Here is a 23,472-nt window from a genome sequence, read left to right as displayed (position 1 = left end):
CGTCGACCTGGGACCGGACCGCAGCGACGCACGGATGCACGCCAAGACCGTAGGATCCTACACAGTGCCATAGGGGACCGCACCGCCACTTCCCAGCAAATTAGGGACACTGTTGCTCTTGGGGTATCGGCGAGGACCATTCGCAACCGTCTCCATGAAGCTGGGCTACGGTCCCGCACACCGTTAGGCCGTCTTCCGCTCACGCCCCAACATCGTGCAGCCCGCCTCCAGTGGTGTCGCGACAGGCGTGAATGGAGGGACGAATGGAGACGTGTCGTCTTCAGCGATGAGAGTCGCTTCTGCCTTGGTGCCAATGATGGTCGTATGCGTGTTTGGCGCCGTGCAGGTGAGCGCCACAATCAGGACTGCATACGACCGAGGCACACAGGGCCAACACCCGGTATCATGGTGTGGGGAGCGATCTCCTACACTGGCCGTACACCACTGGTGATCGTCGAGGGGACACTGAATAGTGCACGGTACATCCAAACCGTCATCGAACCCATCGTTCTACCATTCCTAGACCGGCAAGGGAACTTGCTGTTCCAACAGGACAATGCACGTCCGCATGTATCCCGTGCCACCCAACGTGCTCTAGAAGGTGTACGTCAACTACCCTGGCCAGCAAGATCTCCGGATCTGTCCCCCATAGAGCATGTTTGGGACTGGATGAAGCGTCGTCTCACGCGGTCTGCACGTCCAGCACGAACGCTGGTCCAACTGAGGCGCCAGGTGGAAATGGCTTGGCAAGCCGTTCCACAGGACTACATCCAGCATCTCTACGATCGTCTCCATGGGAGAATAGCAGCCTGCATTGCTGCGAAAGGTGGATATACACTGTACTAGTGCCGACATTGTGCATGCTCTGTTGCCTGTGTCTATGTACCTGTGGTTCTGTCAGTGTGATCATGTGATGTATCTGACCCCAGGAATGTGTCAATAAAGTTTCCCCTTCCTGGGACAATGAATTCACGGTGTTCTTATTTCACTTTCCAGGAGTGTAGTTTAGCATAGGATAGTGCTATGTAGGTACCCATTGCTGCTCTCTGGATTTATTTGTAGGTGATGACATTGTCCTTCACCCATCTATCCCTTTCCCTGTTCCCACTTGAGCACTACACAACCCTCTGTTCAACCAACACACCTACAGTCTAATTACTAATCTCCTTTTCCACTGCCCTCATCCTCCACCATGCCCTCTGTCTAACCTCCCGACTACACCTAGCTGCCATAACCTGTCCCCACCATGTACCTGTGTGCTTACATGCACAACAGTTTATCGTCCCCCACCTATATCCTGTTATCCTTCCCCATCTCAGCCTCCTCTTTACCTCCATGGTCCAGATTTCTTATAACATCATGCATAGCTGCTCACAGTCTGGCCTCATCAGTCAGAGACAGTGGTCGTGTGTGTGTGTTCCGTCTGCGTGCATGCATGCATGTGTGTGTGTGTGTGTGTGTGTGTGTGTGTGTGTGTGTTCAAATGGTTCAGATGGCTCTGAGCACTATGGGACATAACTGCGGTGGTCATCAGTCCCCTAGAACTTAGAACTACTTAAACCTAACTAACCTAAGGATGTCACACACATCCATGCCTGAGGCAGGATTCGAACCTGTGACCGTAGCAGTCGCGTGGTTCTGGACTGAAGCGCCTAGAACCGCTCGACCACCGCGGCCGGCTGTGTGTGTGTGTGTGTGTGTGTGTGTGTGTGTGTGTGTGTGTGTGTGTGTGTGTGTGTGTGTGTTGACTAATTTGGAAGAATGTCTTTCTGTCTGAACGCTTACTTGTTTGACAGTCTTGTTGTTGTGCCTATCTGCGACTTGACATCTTTGGCAAAAAGTGAGCAGAAATCTGTCCTTTCCATAATATTGTCAAAATATTGTTTCCTTTCTTTAAGCTGATAATCTCGAACAGTTTTGCCTCATAATCATCGATTAATTTTTTGTTGTAATTTTCATCATGTGCTGGATAATCTGCATCATCAGCTCCAACAATATTAAAGCACATGTGTGGTTTAGCATAACTAGGATGAACTGAGCAATCTCCAATATTTATGTTAATCTCTGTCTCCCTGCTGGAGAGTTTTAGATTAATTTTAGTCTTCTCACTCTCTGGGAATAATAACACTGGTAGCTTTCAATCGTATTCATTTAATAAGGGCAGAGTTTTAGTAAGCAATTTCTAAAATAACTGTTATAGTAGCACAATTGAAGTCAATGTAATAATCACTTTCATCAGTTACATCATCTCTAAATTCTGTATAGTATCAAAAACAGGAATATATACAGGTTAATGTGGTTTATGGATTAGTGCTCCATCAAATTCAGCATTGGGCTTGAAGGAAGCTAGTTTCCCAATGAAAAAGCTCACGATGCTTCACAAACATTCCATCAGCTAGATTAAAATTTATTTTCATTAATTCAAAAGTAATAAATTTAGGAACATCGTTAGCAACAGTCTTTTCATTAGCAAGAATAGTTTGTCCAAAAAATCCACGCACACTTCCTATACTGTCATTTATATCCATATACAGTTTAGTGTCACCATATACAATTTACCATCACTTTAAATAATAACTCTATTTAAAATTTCTTCTGCCCTGATGTGAATATTTGTTCTTTTTAATGGATGATTTTTTTTTAACTTTTACAAAGTATGTTGACTAAAAGGAAGTTCTATTGTCTCCCCATCACACAACAATTTATTATATTCCAACATAATATTCGAAGTTGAAAACGTATAAAATCCATACAGTGCAATATTACTGTAGCAGCTGTCTTGTACAGGAACAGTCAGTCTTTTTTTTTGTTGAGAACAAATGACTTACAACTCAACTGAATAGGTGACTCATTTACTACAACTATATTATGAATTAAATGAAAACTGATTTGGAAACAAAAAATAAGTACTCCAGAGAAGAAATAATAAAGTTAGCATGGCTAATTCTTGCCTAATTTTATTCGATGTGCAATAATAGCGCCAAGCAGATTTGGAAAAACAACGTTAATGATTAGCAACTATATCCTAGCTCTAGGATTGTTGAATTGGAATAAAATCAATCATCTGTATGAGTTATTCTATAATGGATAGCGAATACAAAATTTTAATGCATCATTTGTATCTTTTTGTTTTCAAACGGTTGTCAGATAATGGCAAGTTTAATGATATTCTTGAGTTTAATAAATGGACATTTTTGGAAACAAGATAAATAAACAAAATATTGGAATTATGAAATCTGGATGATTAAAAAGCTTGAAAATGAAATCGAATATTTCCAGTCAAAAATTGACCCAAAAAAAAAAAATTTAATTAAACAATTTGAAAAGAATTATGTAAAATTTTTAAAGTAACTAAGTGATGTATTGAAACTTCCTGGCAGATTAAAACTATATGCTAGACCGAAACTCGAACTTGGGACCTTGGCCTTTTGTGCGCAACTGCTCTACCATCTGAACTACCCAAGTATGCCTCGCAACTCGTCTTCACAGCTTCAATTCTGCCAGTACCTTATCTCCTACCTTCCAAACTTCACAGACGCTCTTCTGCATGCCTAATTTCATATCTCAACCTAGTTTCATATCGGCTTACACTCAACTGCAGAGTGAAAATCTCATTCTAGAAACATCCCCCAGGCTGTGGCTAAGCCACGTCTCACCGAGATCCTTTCTTTCAGGAGTTCTAGTTCTACCAGGTTCACAGAATTGCTTCTGTGATGTGTGGAAGGTAGAAGATGAGGCACTGGCAGAACTAAAGCTGTGAAGATGGGTCATGAGTCGTGATTGGGTAGCTCAGATGGTAGAGTGCTTGCCTGCAAAAGGTAAAGGTCCTCTTGTCTCGGTCTGGAACACAGTTTTAATCTGCCAGAAAGTTCATATCAGTGGACACTCTGGTGCAGAGTGAAAAATATCATTCTGGAAGGGGTATATTGATTTTAAAGGTAGAAGACTACTAGATGTGGTTATGATGCAGTTATCAAGCAATATTTAGAAAATGAATTAAATAATTTTGTTACAAAACCTGATTACATTAGTATTATAACAAAATTCAATTACTATGTTACTACAGCACATCTCAATGAAAAAATTAACCAAATTCATAAAGATAACATCTACAATTACTTTATAAAAAATAAAGTAAAAAAAGCTTTTGCAGATCGTTTCTCAAAGACAGATTTAACTGCACACATGAACCAATTAAGCTATCATCCAAATAGAATGTGTGACAAACATAAACTGAAATTTCTTTTGTAACTGGTGATGAAATATTGAAATATGCATTTGATTATGATGTAAAAATTAAGAGAATTTTTATTTTTGGAGCCAATATTAATGGAGACCTGTCATTTACAAATTTTAAAAATGAGATAAAAAGATAAAATGTCAATCAACTGCAACTTTTACGCCCCACTCAACTAAATAATTCATCACTTAAGATGAGAAGGAAAGATAAAATTTTTATGTCTCTAAATCAGTCTGTTAAAACTGTACATGTTTCATGTGAATTACTCATGTATGGTCAATTGTTTTTAGAATTTGGAAGATCTTTTTGTCTGAAAGCTTACTTGTTTGACAGTCTTTTTGTTGTGCCTATCTGTGACTTGATGTCTCTGTCAAACATTTTTGCCTCATAATCACTCATTAATTTTGTTGGATTTTTCATCATGTGCTGGATAATCTGCGTCATCAGCTGTAAAATACCGAAGCTCATGTGTGTCTGAGCATAACTGGAATGAACCTAACCATCTCCAATACTTATGTCAATCTCTGTCTCCTTGTTTGGGAGATTTAGATTAATTTTAATCTTCTCACTCGCTAGGAATATAACACTGGTAGCTTTCAATCATATTCATTTAATAAGGGCAGAATCTTATAAGCGTTTTCTAAAATAACTGTTACAGTCAGTTTAAGTCAAATTCTCTAAATTCTGTATAGTATAAAAATCTGGAATATATACAGGATAATGTTGTTCATGAATTAGTGACCCATCAAATTCAGCATTGAGCTTGAAGGAAGATAGTTTTCCAATGAAAATGATCATGATGCTTCACAAACTTTCCATCATCTGGATTAAAATTTGTGTTGATTAATTCAAATGTAATAATTTTAGGAACATTGTTAGTAACAGTCTTTTCATTAGCAAGAATAGTTTGTCCACAAAATCCAAGCTCACTTCCTATACTGTCATTTATATCCATATATAGTTTAGCATCACCTTATACAATTTAATGTCACTTTAAAAAATAACTCTACTTAAAATTTACTCTGCCTTGATGTGAATATTTTTAATGAGTAATTTTTTTAACCTTTATGTAGTATATCGACTAAGTGGAAGTTCTGTTGTCTCTCTATCACACCACAATTTATTATATTTCAACATAATATTTGTAGTTGAAAATGTTGTATAAAATCTATACAGTTATCAAGCAATATTTAGAAAATGAATTAAATAATTTTGTTACAAAAGCTGAGTACATTAGTATTATAACAAAATTCAATTACTATGTTACTACAGCACATCTCAATGAAAAATTTAAGCAGATTCATAAAGATAACATATACAACTACTTCACAAAAAAGGAAGTAAAAAAAGCTTTTGCAGATTGTTTCTCAAAGACAGATTTAACTACATACGTGAACCAATTAATTACTGTAGCAGCTGTCTTGTATAGGAACAGTCAGTCTTTTTTTGTTGAGAACAAATGACAACTCAACTGAATAGGTGACTCATTTACTACACTTATATTATGAATTAAATGAAAACTGATTTGAAATCAAAAATTAGTACTCCAGAGAAGAAATAATAAAAGAAGCATGACAAAATCTTACCTAATTTTATTCAATGTGCAATAATAGTGCCAAGCAAAATTGGAAAAACAACATTAATGATTAGCAACTATATTCTAGCTATAGGACGGTTGAATTGGAATAAAATCAATCACCTGTATGTTTACTCTAAAAGTTTAGATCAGCCAAAATATCAAGAATTTATAGAAGTGTGTAAAAATTGTAACACAAATATAATGAGAAGATAACTACTTTTATTGAGAGTAATGAAAAAAATATAACATTAGATGAATGTCGAGGTAATTCGATTGTAGTGTTCAATGATTTCGTTCTAAAAAATCTGGACATAGTGAATATTTTACTAGAGGTAGACACAAAGGTATAGACCATTTTTATCTAGCGCAAACATACTCAACAATACCAAAGCAATGAGTGAGAGATAATCTCAATTTTTTAAATATTTGCAGACAAGATTATACAAATTTAAATCAGTTTTAGCATGAGTTGTTTGGGGGACTTTTCAGTTTTGATAATTTTAAGGAATTCTGCAGTAAATGTTGCAATGAGGACCAGTTTGGTTTTCTCCAATGGACATGACTAGCAAGTGTAGTGAATGGCTACTCTTGATTTTTTTGACAACATAAACATAAATATTGATTTTAACTCTTTGAATATGCTGGGTCTAAACCAAAAGTTTCAAAAGTTTGTTATTAATGTTTTGTTGTCTACAGTAAATGTTTCCAAAATACAACCATCTGAAAGGGCTTAGAATGTACAATGCATATGACCCAGAGTTTTTAACAAAACTTGACAAAATAGGAAGGTAAAGGAAGAATTAAAAGAAGAATTCAAAAATGAAAGAAACAATCAAGAATGGAATATGAAACAGATAAAAAATCAGGGTGATTATTGATGGAATAGAATAACTAAAACAAGAAATGGAAGATTTAGCTGAACATGTATTGAAAGTCATTGAAGAAAGTAGGGGAACTGATAAGCAGATTATTCCTTATCACTATTATTTTGAAGAAGTTTGGAAGAAATTCGGAAGAAAATGACATATCAGCAATTCAGCGTTATGATAGTGATAAAAAAGATTATACACTAAGCGAATCAGAAATACAGGATTTATTGACGATACATGGAGAAGAGTTAAGGAACAGAAAAGGAAGAGAAGCAACCCACTACAAAAATGAATATAAGTGAACGAATGCTGCAAAGTATCAACCATATTGAAGATGCAGTTTATGGCTTGAGACCTGTTGGCACCATTAAATATATTGGCAAATTACCTGTAAAATTTCATGGAGATAGATTAATTATTAGTGACCACACATATGAAGACACATATGGTTTGATCAGCCTTTTGACTATGAAACACATCACTATGAATGACATGAACAAACAATTTACTGGTTCTGATCTATCAAAATATCCAAGTAACTTGTTCCAAACAGAGGCGTTGTATTTTGAAAAAAGTCCTAACAAGATGATCTCAAGTAAAGGAGTCAATAACAGTTTTCCAAGTTTGAGACAAAATAATCTAGGTGATTTGCTGCTAGGTGGAGGATGAGAAACTAGGTGAAGGATTAATAAAAAAATACACAGAAAAACCAATTGAATATGTTTGGATGAATGATGTGCAAGAATTAATCAATAGATTAGTACTGTAGCATATCGGCCCTATTCGGTCAAAAAGTGCACCAAAACGGAAGTGAGTTGTAACAGATCAGCAGCATATAGGCAAGAATGTTATGCATTGCAAAGACAAATACAGCTAACAGTGGTTGTGAAGCAGAGCAAGCAGGAAGCTGTATAGCAACAGCTGATGCTGCAGTTTGCTAGTGGAAAGATGGAAACCTTTCCTCACTTGCCGCCAGGAAGCTGTTTAGAGTACATGCCTTAAGCCCTAAATGAACATAGTCTAGAGCATAGAAGCACTCAGCTATCAGTGTACTATTGGTGTGAGCTATTAGTGTGCTACCAGTGTGAGCTTGTGACATCATGAGCCTGTGACACCTAAAGTGAGAGTCCAAAATGCAGAACAGGGTTCATTGTACGACAACAGGTTGGGGCAGCCTTTCACAGGTCACAAGAGCAGCTGCCACCTGAGCAGAGAGTCGCCTGCTCGCTGAAGGGAGGTCACGGCATCGTCAGCTGCACTATGATGCTGTCATCATAGTCACAGCTGGGGATGTCACTGACAGTAGCTTTCGAGTGAATCAAAATAGAGCTCTGCTCTTTTCACTGTCAGGAACGCTGGACATCTGATGTTTCGCATGAGAGGCAACTGGATGCCTCCATTAAGCTGTTTTTGATGTACTATGTCCAAGGGCTGGAATAAAAAAGTTAATTAAACAAATATACTGTCGTCCAGGCGTCTCATTTCACTCTCTGTGAGTGACAATCTATGAGTCATCTGAAACAGTAGAAATTTATGGAGAAGAAATAGCTAGAACTAAAAATTATTGTAATGTAAAATTGGCATAACACAAATGTTAACTAATAATTTTAATGATTTCTTTATCAGTAATTCAAATGGAATACCATATTTCATTATATTTCTCAACCATCTTTTTAAATGATTTGGCAATGCCAGAAAGGTAGCTACCACGATTTTCATGTGCTGGTCCTTTCACTAAACTAGATTAACACATGTTGATAAAGGTATAAATGTATTAGATGAAGCGTGTGAACAGCATGGCATAGCACAGGGAGAAAATAAAGATTTAGAACAAAGACATGAAGCAGATAAATAGCTTCATGTAACAGCAAAGGAGAGTATGCGTGTTTTCATGCATCACTATGAGAAACTTGGGCAGCTACAACACTTGGAATAATGCATGGAAATAGAAAATTAATAATGGGTTCAGACGTTGACAATAATGGATGAGGACTATAAAAAACCACCCTCATAACATTTTTATCAATATAAATGAATAACTTCAATATTGATTACAAATTGCTACCTAATGGAAAACTAAACCAAAAGTAACTATAATTAAACTTAATAATGAACATTGCATAGCACTGATAATTTTTTAAATCATGCTGAAAAAGGAGAGATAAAAAATCTGACAGAAATTTGATCATAACATTAGGCACACGTGTTGTGAAAATAATTATTGAAAAGATAGCAAATAAATAGAAGGCTCTGGATTAACACAACACAAAGGCGGAATTCTTTCTTTATTATAGGCAGCATTACTATAGTTAGCCTACTGGTTTATTAGCTTGCAGAGCAGCTGCTGTTGCAAATGCAGTTATAAATAAAAAGAAAGGTGGTATAGAGTCGAGGAACGAAAAAGGCATGAACAAGGAATGGAGAAGTAAGGAAGCAGATTCGACTATAGGGAGAATTCAGTCATGGTTGCAATAAGATGCATCTATTAGCTCTTCATTTGCAATAAGTTTCACATGAAATACATCCTCAGATTGTCTAGGAAAATTGCAAAACCCAGTACAAATGTAATGTCAGATAAAGAATTCTTATTGAAAATAAAATTGAAGTAAGTCTTTGTTATTTTATAATTAAGTCTGTAATATTCCACATTCCGCAAATGAATAACTAAAAGATCCTTCTTTATTGCAACCATGACAGTCAGTCTTTTTTTCTTTTGTTGAGAACAAATGACTTACAACTCAACTGAATAGGTGACTCATTTACTACAACTATATTATGAATTAAATGAAAACTGATTTGGAAACAAAAATAAGCAGTCCATAGTAGAAATAATAGAATAAGCATAGCAAAATCTTGCCTAATTTTATTCAGTGTGCAGTAATAGCGCCAAGCAGATTTGGAAAAAGAACATTAATGATTAACAACTATATCCTTGCTCTAGGATTGTTGAATTGGAATAAAATCAATCATCTGCATGAGTTATTCTATATGGATAGGGAATACAAAATTTTAATGCATCATTTGTGTCTGTTACTTTTAAAGCTGTTGTCAGATAATGGCAAGTTTAATGATATCCTTGAGTTTAGTAAATGGACGACTTTGGAAATAAGATACATAAGGAAAATACTGGAAATATAAAATCTGGAGGACTAAAAAAACTAAAAATGAAATCGAAGATTTTCAGTAGAAAATAGATCCAAAAATAGAATTTTAATTAAATTATTTGAAAAGAATTTTGTAAAAGTTTAAAATTATCTAAGTGATATATTCACACTTCCTGGTACATTAAATCGGTATGATAGACTGAGACTCGAACTCGGGACTTTCGCCTTTTATGTGCAAATGCTCTATCATCTGAGCTGCCCAAGCATGCCTCACAACTCGTCTTCATAGCTTCAATTCTGCCAGTACCTCATCTCCTACCTTCCAAACTTCACAGAAGCTCTTCTGCATACCTAATTTCATATCTCAACCTAGTTTCATATCGGCATACACTCAACTGCAGAGTGAAAATCTCATTTCAGAAACATCCCCCAGGCTGTGGCTAAGCCATGTCTCGCCAAGATCCTTTCTTTCGGGAGTGCTAGTTCTGCCAGGTTCCCAGAAGAGCTTCTGTGATGTGTGGAAGGTAGAAGATGAGGCACTGGCAGAACTGAAGCTGTGAAGATGGGTCATGAGTCGTGATTGGGTAGCTCAGATGGTAGAGCACTTGCCTGCAAAAGGCAAAGGTTCTCTCGTCTCGGTCTGGCACACAGTTTTAATCTGCCAGTAAGTTTCATATCAGTGGACACTCTGGTGCAGAGTGAAAAGTCTCATTCTGGAAGGGATATATTGATTTTAAAGGTAGAAGACTAGTAGATGTGGTTATGATGCAATTATCATGCAATATTTAGAAAATTAATTAAATAATTTTGTTACAAAACCTGAGTACAAAATTCAGTAACACATCTCACACATCTCAAAGAAAAAATTAATCAGATTCATAAAGATAACCTATACAATTACCTTACAAAAAGGAAGTAAAAAGGCTTTTGCAAATTATTTCTCAAAGACAGATTTAACTCCATACATGATGAACCAATTAGACTATCATCGAAATAGAATGCAAGACAAACATAAAGTGAAATTTCATTTTGTAACTGGTGAAGAAGTATGAAAATATGCATTTGAGTATGATATAAAAATTAATAGAATTTTTGTTTTTGGAGCGAATATAAATGGGTACCTGTCATTTACAAATTTTAAAAATGAGATAAATAGTTAAAATGTCAATGAACTGCAAATTTTACACCCTACTCAACTAAATGATTCATCAGTTAAGGTGAAAAGGAAAGATAAAATTTTTATATATATAAATTATGTTAAAGCTGTACCTGTTACAGGTGAATTACTGATGTTTGGTGAATTGTTTTTAGAATCAAATGATGATGATAAATTGGAACACCAATTAATAAAGTTTGATCTATGTAAATGGATAATAGTATTTGGTGCTTGAAGCGCAGAAAATTTACTGATAAGCATGATCCTCACAAAGTAACAACTGAAAATTGGAGGCAGATCACTGAAGGTCTTTGCACTATTATGTGAAACTAAAAAGAGTAAATTTTCATAAAAAAGTTTTGTAGGTGATGAAGTGAAGAAATCGTTCACATCTTCAAATATATGGTCCAATACAGCTAACTTTCATGAAGAAATTATTAATGAATTACATAAACCAATGAGAATTTATTTTTAAATAACTGTTGTTTCATTTGGTATGGTGAAGGCAATCTGATCTAGTAGAAATAGGCTCTGACAACTTAAAAGGAATTTCAAAAATAAATAAAGGCTAAAATTTTTAATAACTATTATTGATGTCTCATCAAAATTTGCTTGGGCTTTTCTAGTTAAGGACAGATCACATAAAAATATAACTGATGCTTTTGAAAAGTATTTAGAGAGAGAACTGGAAGAAATCTACAGACAGATAATGGTAAAGAATTCTGCAAGACAGAATTCCAAGAACAGATGAAAAATATGATATTAATCAGAATTCAGTGTTTACTGACTTAAATGCATCTTCTGCAGAAAGATTTAATAGAATATTACTAGGAAAAAAATGTGGAAGAGACCTGTATTTCAATGGAATTGTAAGTGGGTTGACATAGCTACAAAATTAGTTGATGAATACAACACAAAACATTCAAAAATAAAAATGAGGCCAGTAAAAAGTAATAATAAAAATTATAATGCAACTGTCATTGTATGTAATGATAAACCAAAATTTAAAATAAGAGATAAAGTTAGGATTACTGAACTTACAGAAATTTTTCAAAAAGATACACATTCAACTAGTGAACAGAAATTTTTGAAATTGAAAATGCTGCTCCTTTTAATCCAGTCATATATAGTCCCCAGGCCTTGGATGGATAAGGAGTGAAAGAAATTTATAATGAGCAAGAACTACAGAAACAAATTATCCTGATGGATTTCTTGTTGAGAAAGAAAGGTCATAAAGTTACGTGAAGTGGCTAGGTTTTGATGAATCATACAATAGTTGTGTAAGTAAAGAAGAGAGTAGTCTATAAAATTCTTATATATGTAAATGGGACTCATTATCGAATATTTAAAACTTTTTAGAATTGATTACACTATTAACTTTGCTGATTGTGTCATAATTGAAGCAAGAGCGTATTTTAATATTACAACAAAATTAATAACTGTGGCATAAGGTCAGAATAGGATTGGGGAGAAGAGAAGTTTGTGGCATAACTTTACTAGAAGAAGGGATCGGTTGGTAGGACATGTCCTCAGGCATCAAGGGATCACCAATTTAGTATTGGAGGGCGGTGTGGAGGGTAAAAATCGTAGAGGGAGACCAAGGCATGAATACACTAAGTAGATTTAAAAGGATGTAGGTTGCAGTAGGTACTGGGAGATGAAGAAGCTTGCACAGGATAGAGTAACATGGAGAGCTTCATCAAACCAGTCTCAGGACTGAAGACCACAACAACAACAACAACAAGGTCACACTTATCTGAGAATTTAAATTTGAGTTGATTGAAACAGATAGAATTAATATGTTCAATTTATTAGATGTATGTAAAAATCATCATGAATGCTACATAAAATTTAACTATGAAAAACTAAATGGATTTTCACTTTTGTTTGGAAATAATATAATTTTAATAATAACTTTTCTTTATCTCTTTCTTTGAGATAAATTCGCCAAATTAGGATTATAACTAAATCTTTACATTTTTCGCAATCTGGATGCTAACCTCTAGTACTGTTCAATTAGTTTTGACAACTTCGCCTTTGTACTCTAATGACATAATAATTATACTCACAATTATCGTTGAATAATTTTAAAAGACCTTAAGTTGTTCTTAAATCTTGATTGATTGTTTCAGGTACAGCACATGGTAGTAGTATATCTATTTTTCTGTTTGTTTGACTAATTATTTCTCTAACTTTATCAACTATTTCATTTAAGTTTTATATTTTCCAGGTGAATTACTTGGGTTTGATATATATCTTTCACTTACCTATTGATCTTGGATTGTCCATGTTCATGAACTGATGACAACATTTCATGTGTATCCCATTTTCTGAGCTATTTGGTTGCTTCCATTTTTGACATCAAAACAAATGAATACAAACCTACTTCATTGATGAAAATAGCGTTTTTAAATGAAATTAAAGGGAGGGACTGGCAGTCCATCTCTAAATTTTGTAGAATTTTCTTGTTTACATCAATGTTTGTGCTGATGGCTTTTCTGGTGTCCTTGTGCTGAAGGACTTCTACAATATCTTTTGCTTTAAAGCATTGGTTATTCTTTTCATCAGTTACTATAAATAGATGCTTACCATTGTATGTAGGCTTGTTGTTGATGAGATCTATGATTGCCTCCCTTTATATTTAGAATATCTTTTAGCTTAATAAAAGTTTGAATATAATAAATGAGTTGCTGTTCCTTGGTTGATTCATGCATTAACAAAGTTTTGTATTGTTGATATATCAGTTGTTACTATTATTCATTATCTGCTTATTTCATATCTTTCCTGAAATCTATTATAATGAATAAATGAAGACCAACGAAAGTAATATGATTTAACAACATTTAATGAATTCAAGTATCCAGTAATTTTCCCATAATGATGCACCTCACATTTAAGCTTCAATAATTATTGGATTAATTCACCCAATCTTGCCTCAATTAGTAATCTTGCCAAGTAAAATAAATGCATAAATAAATAAATAAATAAATAAATATTCACCTAAATCATGAACAGTTTAACCACAGTGAAGATGATTATCATTTTAATATTCAGTTTTATATAGTTTAATGTTGTCTAGGTGATCAATGTTGTCTAGGGTAACAATTATTTTAAATAAATATCCAGTTTTCCCAAATTCTTTCTCCAAACGTTTTCTAATTTGTCATTCTTCAACAAGAAAATGACGCACTTTTAGTTTTTTATCTGTTTTCGAATTTTGCATAATCCATTCTAACATGTTTTGTGATGCCATTATATTTATTGCACCAAAATTTATTTAATTCTATTAAGATACTGTCTGCTTAAATGGAAGCAATTAAATCCAAGAAGTGTAAAAATTGCGAATTGGAGAATACAATTGATAATTTTCACTCACATAAATATACAAAGGGTAATCACTCACATATGTGTAAATAGTATGTTAGAAACTATCAAAATAATAGGTGTAGAAAAGTGCCTTGTATATATGGAAAATACAATATGTGATCAAAAGTGTCCAGACACGTGGCTGAAAATGACTTATAAGTTTGTAGCGCCCTCCATCGGTAATGCTGGAATTTAATATGGTGGTGGCCCACCCTTAGCCTTCATGACAGCTTACACTCTCTCAGGCATGCAACCAATTAGGTACTGGTAGGTTTCTTGGGGAATGACAGCCAGTTCTTCACGGAGTGCTGCACTGAGGAGAGGCATCGATGTCGGTGGGTGAGGCTGGCACGAAGTCAGCGTTCCAAAACAACCCAAAGCTGTTCTGTACGATTCCAGTCAGTATCCTGTGCAGGCTAGTCCATTACAGGATGTTATCGTCGTGTAACCACCCCGCCATAGGCCGTGTATTAGGAACAAATGCTCGATCATATACAAAGATGCAATCGCCATCCCTGAATTGCTCTTCAACTGTGGGAAGCAAGAAGGTGCTCAAAACATCAATGTAGGCCTGTGCTGTGACACTGCCACACGAAACTAGAAGGGGTGCAAACCCCCTCCATGAAAAACACGACCAAACCATGACACCACTGCCTTCGAACTTTACTGTTGGTGTTACACATGCTTGCAGATGACATTCACTGATCATTCGCCATACCCACACCCTGCCATCAGATCGCCACATCGTGTACCGTGATTCGTCACTCCACACAACGTTTATCCACAGTTCAGTTGTCCAATGTCTACGCCCCTTGCACCAAGCGAGGCGTCGTTTGGCATTTACCAGCGTGATATGTGGCTTATGAGCAGCCACTTGACCATGAAATCCACGTATCTCACCTCCCACCTAACTGTCATAATACTTGCAGTGGATCCTGACGCAGTCTGAAATTCCTATGTGATGGTCTGGATGGATGTCTTGCTATTACACATTATGACCCACTTCAACTGTCTGCAGTCTCTGTCAGTGAATAGACGATGTCGGCCTGTATACTTTTGTGCTGCATCTGTCCCTTCACGTTTCCACTTCATTGGAAACAGTGGACCTAGGGTTGTTTAGAAGTTTGGAAATCTCATGTACATACGTATGACACAAGTGACACCCAATCACCTCACCATGTTCAAAGTCTATGAGTTCCATGGAGCACCCAATTCTGCTCTCTTGTGATGTCTAATGACCTACTGAGGTCGCTGATGTGGGTCCCTGGCAGTAGGTGGCAGCACATTGCACCTAAAATGAAAAAGCTATATTTTTGGGGTGTTGAGATACTTTTGATCACATAATGTATATTACATCAAAAAATTATACGAAATGTTTAAAATGAATATGGAGTGATGAACATTTTAAAATATTATTACCGATGAAAAATGATGATGAACAACAAATGCTCTGTAAAAAACGTAGTGGTTGTCGACATATTAAAGATTTAAATTGATGTAAATGAGTTCAGCATCTAAAGATAAACATTCACATAGATGTAAGATTTGCTTTCAGGATTATAATAAACAAAGATGGAAGATATTTATTATTTATGTTAAATAAGGTTTTGCTAAATTTCAGGCATTGTAATGATCAGATTTTATTTCTGCATATTCTCAATTGTAATTTTGTAAAGAATCTAGTTTTACCCAAAGCTAATAAAATTTTTTTCTTTAATAAACAGACTAAAAAGAACCCATTCACAGTCACTCAGCATTAATAATTTAAGGGGACATAATAAGCTAAGGAAAGTAATTTAATTATTTGAGTAATCACAGTACCATGGAAGCAGCTGCTCTCAAAAACTCAGCTAGAAAGCCTCGCATTAGAGGCTACAACAAATTAAAGGAAACAGAATGAGTTAATTCAGTTGTATCACAGGAGTTTCCTTTTAAAAATGTGTGTACCTAATATAATTTTATTTTACAGGTTTGATGAAATTCTTTTTGAAAAACCACAGCCACTGAGAACAGAAAATATAGTGAGACTTGATCAAATATTTTCTTTCAGTAGTAAATTGTTTGAGGAGGAGAAAACGACCAACCATAGAAAAATGAGTAATTTGAGATAAAGAAAATAAGATCAAGATTTCATCGAAAATATGACATGGTGAACAGCATGTTGCAAGGCATCAGAGATATTCTCAATAATACTCATGTCTGGGGAGTGTGGGGTCCAGTGGAGCTGTTTAAACTCTGAAGACTGTTCCTGGAGCTACACTGTAGCAATTCTGGACGTGTGGGGAGTTGCATCATCCTGCTGGAATTGCCCAAATCCGTTGGAATGCACAATGTACAATGGATGCAAGTGGTCAGACACTATGCTTATATACGTGTCACCTGTCAGAGTCATATCTAGACGTATCAGGAGTCACATATCACTCCAACTACACATGCCCCACACCATTATAGAGCCGCCACCAACTTGAACAATCCCCTGCTGACACGCAGCGTCCTTGGATTCATGAGGTTGTCTCCATACCTTTACATGCCCATCCGCTTGATACAATTTGAAACGAGACTCGTCCGCCCAGGCAACATGTCTCCAGTCATCAACAGTCCAATGTCGCTGTTGACAGGCTCAGGCGAGGCATAAAGCTTTGTATTGTGCAGACATCAAGAGTACACATGTGGGCCTTCGGTTCCGAAAGCCCATATTGTGATGTTTGGTTCAATGTTTCACATGCTGACACTAGTTGATGGCCAAGCATTGAAATCTGCAGCAATTGGCAGAAGGGTTGAACTTCTGTCACCTTGAACGAGTCTCTTCAGTCATCGTTGGTCCTGCTCTTGCATGATCTTTTCTGGCTGCAGCGATGTTTTACTGGATTCCTGATATTCGAGGTACATTCGTGAAACGGTGGTACAGGAAAATCCACAATTCATTGCTATATCCGAGATACAGTGTCACATTGCTCATGTTATGACTATAACACCACGTTCAAACTCCTTTAAATCTTGATAACTTGCCATTGTAGCAGCAGAAACCAATCTTGCAAATGCGCCAGACACTTGCTGTCCTTAGGCATTGCCGACCGCAGTGTCGTATTCTGCCTGTTTACATATCTCTCTATTTGAAAAATCATGCCTATACCAGTTTCTTTGGGGCTTCAGTGTATAACGATGGTGAGTTTCATGATCTATAATTTATAGTTTAATTCAAATTTTACAATTTTATCGATTAATTTGGTTGCTGCTGCTCTGCCGCAGCTGCCCTGTTTTCATTTTATCGATCTCTGTTTGATGCCGCCCGCTTCACAATAAGGTTTTTCCTCATCTCTGGGACACGTTGTCATGCATATCGCGATCGCCATTCTATTTTTCTCACCAGAGCTTTGTAAGATATGTTATGGATGAATCTTCTCTGGACACATTTGCGAATGCTACTTTGCTCCCAGAGCCAATAGCCATGGCAAGAATTGTAACTGGACCACATAAAGTTTCTCGAAGACATCAAACTCATTTTCTTCATGTGAAAGTATAAAGCTAATTATGAGATCATCTTCTTTACATCATAAATCTTTTGCTTCTTATTGCCGCTCACTGTTTTCTATTGACGAACGCTGAAGCCTCGCTCTTCTGCATCATTTTTGTTTGCCTGAAAACAAGTCAAAATAAAAGTTTGCGTCTTGTAAAAACTGTTCGAGTTACTGTACATGGGTTCATAATGTTTGAGCTTACGTGCCTCATACTTAGGATATCACACGAAAGTATAGACTTTCAGGAGGTGTTAAAATATTTTTTCTCAACCGATTTCATTGGGACTCATAGCTTGTTATCCTAACGTTATGGTGCAAATCGTTCAATACAATATTGTGAACACTGGTAGGCTCAGTATTCGGAGAGCTAATAGACCAACAAGTAGATATATATGTTTTTAATATGGTTCCAGGTTCCTCAAGTAACTGGTCCGATTGCTGTTGCTGATGGTTTTCGAAATTATGGAACATCCAAGGATTCTGTGGCGCTATTGATGGGAACTACTATATTGACTCAGGAGGCTAACACGTCAACAACGAGCAAACAAATAATACATTGACTATCGTAGATCTTAAGTACCGCCTTAGTTACATAGAGATAGGATGCAGTGGGCGGGTTAGTGATAGCACTATATTTCAAAACTGCTGCACTGGGAAATGGTAGTTGGTCGCCTACTTAAACCACTTCATGGAAGTCAGTTGACAGTCTGGCAGAAGAGGACAGTAGAAAATGCGTTTTGCATTCTGGCAGCTATATTTGGAATATTTGAGAATGACTGAGGACGCGATAAGCATTGCCAAAGTCTGTTGCTCTCTGCATTACTAGCTGACACAAACCATATATAGAACAAGGCCATGGAGATTACACTGGACATGAAAACATTGAGACAGGAACAATTACCAACAGCAGATTAAGGAACAAACCAGAGCCTTGTGCAATGCAGTCGCTGCTAAGAATCTTACAGCATCACAATCACATACCTCCTGTGTTGTAGGAGAACAATACGCCGATTATTTTGTAGGATAAGGGTCGAATCCTTGGCAATCGCGTATGATTTTCGAGAATGTATACCGACTTCAAATAAATAACTGCAGTTAGTTTTAGAGTAGTTCTCCAAACTGCTTATGCACGTATTTAGTTTAATGACTCAAACAAAAAATGTAAATATTGCCTTACCAAATTACTTTTCCTTTGGGTAGTATCTGAGATGTTAGTCTAATATCCTAATCCATTTAATAAATGTGGCATGTATTGTGATTTTGAATCCTTCAGTTTTTCACCCTAGGAAGCAAGTGGTTCTGTTACTGAATGGAATGTCAAAATATTAATACTGTGATTGTAACATTGTAGATGCTATGAGTTCGTTATAGTACAATGTAAAAACTCTAGAAACAAATAAAAAGATTCTAATCTGATGCTTTTTATTCTCTATTTAATCTCCTTCTCTTGAAACTACATCAACTCCTTCACATTTTACAACTCCACAATTACGATTACCTTGACGTTATTGTTGTACATTGGACATTTCACTTTACAAAATCACTCCTAGTACATGTAAACAGAAACAAATTTCACTGTCATATCATTATTCCAACTAGCCTTGCTTTCAGCCTACAATAAACAGATGGCTGCAAAACAGGAGCAAAACGTAGACAGACCAATTGCACTCTGTCAAACAAATGGTTATCACATCTTTCCAATAAAGAGGAAGGTACTTGACTGGCTATTACACAACTTCCTGGGTGTGACCCACTAAAGCATTTTACTAAAGTACTTGCTTATAAAGCGTTGTCCACAAACATTTACTTACTAAAACACTCAACACCTAACATAATTTCTGGCATAGTCTGAACCAGCCTTAAATGTCGGCAGCAAGAGTATGTGTGGACATCGATATTTAATTGCTGCTGGAAGTTTACAGGATGGCAGCATTCACTTCTAAAAGATGTAGACCGTACTTGTGGCTATCACCAACCACCACTGCCCCCTCCGCCTTGTAACTCTACAATGTCTTCTTGAGATTGTTGCTGCATCAGTCCGCAGAGCGTCCATAATATTTCGGAAGCCATGTTGTCTCCTTCAGTATTGTGACGAATTCCCGGAGTCTTGATGTCCCTTCTCTTTACATGGGCATTCCAGGAGGTCTAATTCTAATAAAACATTCTGCATTTTAAATGTCCAACTTTTATCCATTACAGAGGGACAGTTGTTTGAATGAAATCCTGACAAATACTCACACAACATATAAAGCAAACACAAATGATTAATTCAACACAGTCCAAAGGATCAACTCATTTCTATGCAGACTTCCCTTTCACCAATCTCCACCGGCAAAAGTCTATAGGGGTAAGGAGCGGAACTTTGGAGGTCAAGAAACATGACCATTTTTGCCTGCCCATCTTCTGGAGAGTTTAGATTTTGTATGATCTGTTGATTAGAATGTACCCCATCGTAGTGCAGGGACAAAGACATCCTTGGAGCCAAAGTAACTTCTTCTAAAAATGTTTGAAGCTCGTTTTGAGGAAAGTGTACGTAACAGACCCCTGAAAGACGATGCAGTAATGCAAAAGGCCCAATCAAAGTAATACATATTGCTCTGCACCACTCATTTACAGATAAGTGTTTTTGATAATGCATCTCTACAAAGTCATACAGATTAACCTTGACCACTGATGCAAATTAGAAGTGTTCTTTTATCTAGTAATGAGTGATATTAGCTTGAACAGTAAATGTTGTTAGTGAGACTACCCAGTGATTAGCCAATGACGAAATTGATAACCTCTACCTTCTCCTCATTCTCGAAGGTCCCCTACCTGCTGTAAATGATAACAACAGTAGTATATTAATGTCAATTCTGCACCTAAGAGCATATTAGATTAAATATTCCAGGATAGGAACCAAGATTATAATTTCACAGAAGCTGTCAAGCAACAATTTATTTGTACCCACAAAATGAAACTTTTGTTTAATTAAGAAAATCACAAAATATTTTAAAATTTATTCAGATTCAATAACACGAATGGGACAATCCTTATTTAGTTCTTTACCTCAACAAATAAAATGTAATCAACAAATTTATCTAATTTATCATCATCATTAGTAAAGATTTTAGTATAATGTTCAGGAAAAGCTGCTTTATATTTATCATCTAAAAGTAATAAAACCTTATCCCCCAATTTAATTGATAAAATTTCAGCTTTTATAAGTCTTGGTAATTTATTGAACACTTCTGCATAATCATTATTGTAATTGTTAAGTTCAGTTAACAGATATTCAATGTTACCATTGATGTTCATTTTTATTTATATAGAAAAATTTAATGAATCGAAACTTAAAACGTTTGAAAGAGTCTTCATTACTGAAAATCTAAAGTTTTCTGTTTCGGTCTACTCTAGTTTTATGAAAATATTTAAAAAGGAAATGAAAACGTTAAGTTAAAAGTTCTTTAAATTTTTCTAATTTTTCATTTATTTATGTAATTAAAAATTTTCAGTAAGCATTCTGTGTTGTAAATCATAAGTCAAATTGTTTTTACCATACATAATAAAATATGGAATTATATAATTAGATATACTTTCACTGAAGAACGCACATAATTTCACTGTCGTTTTTTGAGAAGTTGCAACATTCCTTCTAGATATATTAGTTACACATATAAGATAATGTTGAGCAAAATTGAAGACACATTTACAATGTTAGTTAATTGGGTTATCCTTTAAAAACATGTAAAAGCATCTTAAGCCAGCATAAGCTTTTAAGAAGTTATCGGGAGTATCAAGATTCCATACCTCTTCACGAAAAACTCCATTTCTCCCATTTTTAACATAGACACTTCGTAATTCAACATGATCGAACTATGAAGAATCATTTAAATGATTATTTTTTCGATTAGTTTGGTGCAACAACGAAAATAAAGTAAAGTGTATCGCATTTGGTAGAATTACAGTAGCTAGTAATATTTAGTGCAAAATTCCTCTTTGCAATTGACCTGGCAAATTGAATTATTTGGAGTTCAAAGAGAGAAATTGGAATTTTTGGATTTTTAAGTCTTAGTTGTTCCTGTTCAAGTGAATTTTCTGGTTCATATTTAACAATGGGAACACGAATTTTCATACTTTTAACAACAATTTTACCTTCTTTAGGAAGAGTACTCTTATCATTATCACTAGTCCAACAAAGAATAGAATTTTCTTGGCCTTTTCTTCAACTGAGATTAAAAATTGCCGCAAAGTCACTGTACCTCACACTTTTTTATAATCTTTAAAAAATACACCCAAAAATTATAATAGATAAACAACTTCATTTTCTTTAGTTTTAATTTTTCAATTGTCAAGAATATGTACTTCCATATTTGTTGAATTCGATAAGGACGAAGTTAATTGACTAAGAGTTGAGGAAAAAATAAACGCATGTTCTATTCTAAAGAAAATATTGTTTCCATTTTAATTGTAATAACATCAAACAATTATAAAACATAATTATCTGTTAGTTTAATAATCGATTTACCATCATATGCAGAAAAATCAGTTTCATCTGTGTAAATATCAAAAGTCATATAAAGTTGATAAGAGTTAGGATGAACCCAACCATCACCAATATTAATATTAATATCTGTTTCTTGCTTAGGAAGATTTAAATTACTTTTTCGTTTCTGATTAAAAGGAAATTAGTGAAATTGGTAATTTTCGATATGGTTCATGACTTTTTAAGGGAAAAATTTCATTCCTAAAACAATTGTTTCATAAGCAAAATTTAAACAAATTATTATTTTGAACACCTAAACTTCTTTTTAAATAGTCAATGGTATCAAAAATTTGAATATTTATAGGATGATTTGGTTCCTAAATTATTGGGCCACCAAATTCAACATAACATTTGAATGAAATAATAATATTAGTTTCTCAACGAAAATGATCATTATGTTTAACAATTATTTCATCAGTCAAATTAAATTTAATATTAATGGATTGATTTGAGGTACATATTTTTTATTAGCTTCAATCATTTGATTATTAAATCCTAACACACTTGCAATATATCTTCTTTTACACCTATGTATAATTTTTTATTACTTTTTGTAACAATTCTATTTCAACTTTTATCTGCTTTATTATGAATATTTGGATTCTTCGATTGTACAATTTTTAAAATTTTTTGAACAATATTGAACAACAGGAATTTCTATTGTTTCTCCATACCACAGAATTTTATTACTTTTTGATGTAATGTTAGTAGTTGAAAAGTTAATTAAAAACCAACCAGTGATACACTTTTATAAGTTTGTCTACCAGGAGAGTTAATCCCTTTTTCAGGACAGGTGAATTATCACTGAACTGAAAAATTCTATTAATTTTTATTTATAGAATTCTAGGTAATTAAATGACAGATTGAGAACCAAAAATAAGAATTCTAGAAAAGAAATTAAAAAATAAACATTCAACCAAATTCTATTCGAAGTGCAGTCATAAACCCAAGTGGTTTCAGAAAAACAACATTAATGATTGATAATTATATTTTAGCATCAGGATGGTTAAATCGGAAAATGAAACATTTCTATCTTTATTCTAAAAATTTAGATCAACCAAAATACTAAGAATTTTTAGAAAGATGTAAGTAATTAAAGATAAAATTAATGAAAA

This window comes from Schistocerca americana, chromosome 1 (assembly GCF_021461395.2).
Source record: "Schistocerca americana isolate TAMUIC-IGC-003095 chromosome 1, iqSchAmer2.1, whole genome shotgun sequence".
NCBI classification, from domain to species: Eukaryota; Metazoa; Arthropoda; class Insecta; order Orthoptera; family Acrididae; genus Schistocerca; species Schistocerca americana.
This window is presented reverse-complemented; position numbering follows the sequence as displayed.